A 6220-nucleotide genomic window follows, 5' to 3' on the forward strand; every position below is an offset into this window, starting at 1 on the left:
ATGCACCCCAGCCTGGGGAACAGAGTGAGACTCCATCTCAAAAAAAAAAAAGTGTGGGCCGGGCGTGGTGGCTTACGCCTGTAATCCCAGCACTCTGGGAGGCCGAGGCAGGTGGATCACCTGAGGTCAGGAGCTCGAGACCAGTCTGGCCAACATGGCAAAACCCTGCCTCCACTAAAAATACAAAAATTAGCCACGTGTGGTGGCGGGTGCCTATAATCCCAGCTACTCAGGAGGCTGAGGCAGGAGAAATGCTTGAACCCAGGAGGTGGAGGTTGCAGTGAGCCGAGATCATACCACTGTACTCCTGCCTGGGCAACAGAGTGAGACTCTATCTAAAAAAAAAAAAAAAAAAAAGAGGAAACAAACTGTGTGTGTGTGGTTATTGTTACAAAACACACACACACATACACACACACACACAGAAAATTTAAACTAGAAACTATTGAAAATGGGCTGGGTGCAGTGGTTCATGCCTGAAATCCCAGCACTTTGGGAGTTGGGAGGATCACTTAAGCCCAGGAGTTAGAGATCAGCCTGGGCAACATAGTGAGACCCCATCTCTATTACAAATAACAAAATGTAAACAAATTTTCTTAAAGAAACTATTGACAATGGGGATGAGTGAAAACTGGGTGAAAGGGCTAGGGACAAGAGTGGACTTCTCTGAGTATATGTTTTTACATAGTTTTGATCTTTGAGTCTTGCATTTTTCATTTTCAAAAAGAAAAAATCTTAGCCTGTATTCCCAGTGACTTGGGGGGCTGAGGGGGAAGGATTGCTTGAGTCTGGGAGGTTGAGGCTTCAGTGAGCTGAGATTGAGTCACTGCACTCCAGCCTTGGCGATGGAACAAGACACTGTCTCAAAAAAAGAAAAAGGAAGAATCAAATTATAAGGAAAAATGTATTATGACTTAAATGGGCCTTATCTCAGGAATGCAAAAGTAATTAACATTCAAAAATCTAGCAATGGCCCAGGAGCAGTGGCTCATGCCTGTAATCCCAGCACTTTGGGAGGCCAAGGTGGGTGGATCATCTGAGGTCAGGAGTTTGAAACCAGCCTGACCAACATGACGAAACCCCATCTCTACTAAAAACAGAAAAACTAGCCAGGCATGGGGGTGCACACCTGTAATCCCAGCTACTCAGGAAGCTGAGGCACAAGAATCGCATGAACCTGGGAGGCAGAGGTTATGGTGAGCCGAGATCCTGCCACTATACTACAGCCTGGGCAACAGAGTGAGACTCTGTCTCAAACAAAACAAAACAAAATAGAACAAAAGTCTAGCAAGGTAATTCACCATATCGCTGAATTCAAAGGAGAAAATGTATACAACTATCTCAATAGATTCTGAAAAGCATTTGATAAAAAAAACTCAGCACAGAGAAAACTGATGATAGAAGGAAATTTCCCTAACATAACTAATACAGGCTATATGCTAAAATCTTACACCAGGCCAGGCGCGGTGACTCATGCCTGTAATCCCAGCACTTTGGGAGGCTGAGGCAGGCAGATCATGAGGTCAGGAGATCGAGACCATCCTGGCCAACATGGTGAAACCCCGTCTCTACTAAAAAAAAATACAAAAAAACTAGCTGGGCGAGGTGGCGGGCGCCTGTAGTCCCAGCTACTCGGGAGGCTGAGGCAGGAGAATGGCGTAAATCCGGGAGGCAGAGCTTGCAGTGAGCTGAGATCCGGCCACTGCACTCCAACCTGGGCGACAGAGCGAGACTCCGTCTCAACAACAACAACAAAAAAAATTAGCTGAGCATGGTGGCGTGTGCCTGTAATTGCAACTACTTGGGAGACTGAGACAGGAGAATCACTTGAACCAGGGAGTTGGAAGTTGCAGTGAGCTGAGACCACACCACTGCACTCCAGAGTCTGGCGACAGAGCGAGACTCCACCTAAAACAAACAAACAAACAAATCACACCAAATATCACACATAACAACGCATTGTCCCTAATCAGGGAAAATGGACCAGGCGTGGTGGCTCACACCTGTAATCCCAACACCTTGGGTGGCTGAGACAGGAGGATCACTTGAGGCCAGAAGTTTGAGACCAGCTTGAGCAACATAGCAAGATTCCAGGTCCACAAAAAATAAAAATAAACAAATTAAGCCTGGTCAATATAGTGAGACCTTGTTTCTACAAAAAATAAAAATAAAAAATAATTAAAATTAACTGGGCAACAGAGCAAGACCTCATCTCTAAAAACTAAAAATAAATTAAACATTCACAATGTCGTAATACCATCACTGCCATCCATTTCCAAAATTTTTCATCACCCCAAACAGAAACTCTATGCAATACCCAAGAACTCCTATTATCCCCTCTTCTGGATATTTCACCGAAGTACAGTCATACAATCTATGCCTTTTTGTGGCTGGCTTCTTTCATTTAGCATACATCCTCAGTTGATCTACAATGTAGTGTGTACCAGAATTTCCCTCTGTTTTACAGCTGAATAGTATTCCATTGTATGGATAAACCACATTTCGTTTATCCACTAATCAGCTGATAGACACTGGGATTGTTATCATCTTTGGGCTGTTATGAACAATGCTCATGTAGAGGCATCTGTTTGAGTCCCTGTTTGGAAATCTTTTTTTTTTTTTTTTTTTTTTTGAGACGGAGTCTTGCTCTGTCCCCTAGGCTGGAATGCAGTGGCACAATCTCAGCTCATTGCAACCTCTGCCTCCTGGGTTCAAGCGATTCTCCTGCCTCAGCCTCCCAAGTAACTGGGACTATAGGCGCCCACCATGCCCAGGTAATTTTTGTGTTTTTAGTAGAGACGGGGTTTCACCATGTTGGCCAGGCTGGTCTCAAACTCCTGACCTCAGGGGATCCGCCCGCCTTGGCCTCCCAAAGTGCCGGAATTACAGGTCTGAGCCACTGCGCCCAGCCCAAGTTTCTTTTTACTAAAGAGATTTCCACCAGATTTTTTTTTTTTTAAATAGAAATACAAAGTAAAAGTGCTTTGCTTTGTTGTGGCTGATGGTGATGAGGTTTAGGAAGTCTTTCTTCCTTCCCCACTTCCTCCTTCACCCCTCTCTCTCTCTCTCTCTCAGGTTAGGAGATAAGGAAGCCTACTTATCCATCTAGAAGATGAGCCAGTATGGGGGGTGTCCTAGTTCAGGTGCTATGACAAAATACCTTAAACTGGGTAATTTATAAACAGCAGGAATTTATTTGTTGCTCACAGTTCTGGAGGCTGGGAAGTCCAATATCAGAGGCACCAGCAGATTTGTGGTCTAGTGAAGGCCTGTTCCTCATGGATGGCACCTTCCCTGTGTCCCCATTTGATGGGAGGGTAAAAGGCACAAACTTGCTCCCTCAAACCCTTTTATAAGGACACTGATCCCATCCATGACCCAATCACCTCCCGGAGGCCCCACATATCAATACCATCATCTTGGAGATTACATTTCAGCCTGTGGATGTGTGAGGGGCCACGACATTCAGACGACCACAGCGGGAGGGACACGGAGGGTGCTGCTGGGGGACTGCATGGAAGGGGCACCATCTTTGTGGAGTTGGGGTTCAAAGCCCAGGAGGAGGCAGAAGATGAGGCAGATGCGGCTGCTGCGGGCTGGGAAGATGAGGGCGTCTGGCCTCTCAAGGAAGCCCCTGGGATGTTGTGGGCTGACACAGTGAGTTGCAGAGCGGGAAGATAAGGGGAGAGAAGGGTTAAAAGGGGTGTTTGTGTGTTTGTTTTTTTTTGTTTGTTTGTTTTTTGAGACGGAGTTTTGCTCTTGTCCCCCAGGCTTGAGTGCAATGGTGCGATCTCGGCTCACTGCAACCTCCGCCTCCTGGGTTCAAGTGATTCTTGTGCCTCAGCCTCCCAAGTAGCTGGGATTACAGGCACACACCAACACATCAAGCTAATTTTTGTATGTTTAGTAGAGACAGGGTTTTGCCATGTTGGCCAGGCTGGTTTCGAACTCCTGACCTCAGGTGATCCGCCTGCCTCCGCCTCCCAAAGTGCTGGGATTACAGGCGTGAGCCACCGCACTCAGCCTAAAAGGGACATCTTGAGTGGGGAAGTGGAGCCAATGAGAGAAACAGGTGAAGTGGAGGCCTGTATCCGAGGTTCCCTTGCTGTGGGATTTTTCCAGCAGTTCAGTTGCTACAGGGCAGAGGCTGGAAAGAGGGGGTGCTGGGATCTTCCCAGGAGAGAAGATGGAGGGAAATAGGGGCCAGCAAAGGAGGGGCCACTCCTGCAGGGGAGTGAGAGAATGGGGGTTGGGGGTGGGCCCGGGCTCCATGGACCAGGATCACTGCAGGGAGACCCCTGCACCGCTCCTCCTTCCCTTCTGCAACCAGGAGCCACCTACCGCCCCCTCCCCATCTCCTGCCCCTCCTCACCTACTGTTTCCTTCCTCTCTCCCAAAGTGTTGGGATTACAGGCGTGGGCCGCCGCGCCCAGCCAGGGAACTTCTTCTCTGCCCTCGGTTTCTGTACGGCTCCCAGTCCAGGTTTTCCTTCTTCCTCCCTGAATTTCTCTAGTCCCTTTCACAGGCTCCTGCACTGCCCCCTCCTTTTATGCCACCATCCCCCAGGTGGGAAGGTGGTGGGAAAAGGCCGCCTTCCCTGGCCTTTTCTCTCCTCATTTCACAGCCTTTCCCAGGCCTTCCCCTGCTCAGCCAGTAATGTGTCTCCCAAACTCCTCACTCTCCGTATTTCAGGCAGAACAGTTGCCCAACAGAGGTTCTCAATGTAGCCTCCATCAGAATCACACGGAGGATGAGTTCAGACTCAGGGGGGTGGGCCCAATCCCCAGGGCTTCAGTAGGCCTGGAGTGGCTATAAGTGTAAGAATTTTTTTTTTTTTTTCTCTTGGAGACAGGCTCTCCTTATGTTGCCCAGGCTGGTCTCAAACCCCTAGTTCAGTCGATCAGCCCGCCTCAGCCACCCAAAGTGCTGGGATTACAAGAGTGAGCCACGGAGTCCAGCCAAGATAATTTTTTTTTTACTTTTTTTTTACGTTCAAAAAAATTGTTTACTTATTAGGTCAATTTTGCAATTAAATTGCAAAAACCGCAATTACTTTTGCACCGACCTAATAGCTCGGCCACTGTAAGTAAAGCAGATAAAGTCAGCCTTTGTCTTCTGGGACCAGACTCTGCTCTGCCCCCGCGTGGTGGCCTCAGGCGCAGCGCTAAAACGCATGAACCATTTAAGATATTTCCTGAAACTGGAGCGTGATTGGAGAGGCTTTATTTGCATACCCACAATGCATTGTGCACCAAATAATGTTCGTCTTTAAAATTACTATCCCCTTTTTCCTTCAACCTATCTTTCCCGACACCTAGATTGCTGTTCAGAATTGTCTGAAGAAAAAGGCAGAAGTCAATAGCTCTTTTGGACGGAGAGAAAGTTACCATTAGCCTGTTGGGAGTAGTCGTTACGTGAGAACTGAGTGCCGCGCCTTCGACCTATACTCTGGTTTCTCTTCAGATCGTATAAATCTTTCGCCTTTTACTAAAGATTTCCGTGGAGAGGAACAACTCTGAGTTTTAAACCAATTTTTTGAGGCCTTGCTTTTTCAGCAGGGCTTACTTGAGTGGTTCTAAAAGCAGACTTATGCTGGTAAATGTATAACTTTTCAAATGCGGGTTCATCAACCTTTGAAAGTGAGTTTAATACAAACGCGAATTTTCGAGCTTTTTCTAGAGGTTCACCGTTTTATGGTAGGCGTTAGTTAGTTCTACTGCATCTCTGGGGAGTTGCTACCGTGACACGTTGGGGTGGCTTACTGCTTTTGACCAAGGAACGGGGCTTGGCTTGTTTATACACCAGGAGTTTTTAACCCCGGCCACTGACCGACAGAGGGTTACCGGCTGGCAAGCGAGCACTACCGCCTGACCTCCCCATCGTGTCAGGTCAGTAGGGCATCAGATTCTCCTAGGAGCAGGAACCCTACTGCGAACTGCGCATACGAGGGGTCTAGGTAAGTACTCCTCATGAGAGTCTAATGGCTGATGACTTGAGGGGGACAGTTTCAACCTGAAACTGCCCACATCCCGTACCCACCCTTCCCCCGCCCTTGGAAAAACTGTCTTCCACGAACCGGGTCCCTTGTGCCAGAAAGGTTGGGGACCGCTGGACTAGCCAATCAAATGAAGCAGGGGCTCTGGGCGAGCTCCCCCGCTGCTCCCACCGGCTTCTCCGTGTAGAAGAAGGCAGCCCCGAACTCTTCTACCCAGTATCCCCG

At 48.1% G+C, this 6220-nt stretch overlaps 1 non-coding gene across 1 annotated transcript; it reads left to right on the forward strand.

Moving 5' to 3' along the window:
- The first annotated feature begins 5443 nt into the window (after positions 1–5443).
- Positions 5444–5562, forward strand: LOC112615093. Its single transcript, XR_003117274.1, has one exon. It is a non-coding gene; the product is annotated as a U5 spliceosomal RNA (small nuclear RNA).
- Positions 5563–6220: the final 658 nt, after the last annotated feature.

Source organism: Theropithecus gelada, chromosome 1 (assembly GCF_003255815.1).
Source record: "Theropithecus gelada isolate Dixy chromosome 1, Tgel_1.0, whole genome shotgun sequence".
Lineage (NCBI taxonomy): Eukaryota > Metazoa > Chordata > Mammalia > Primates > Cercopithecidae > Theropithecus > Theropithecus gelada.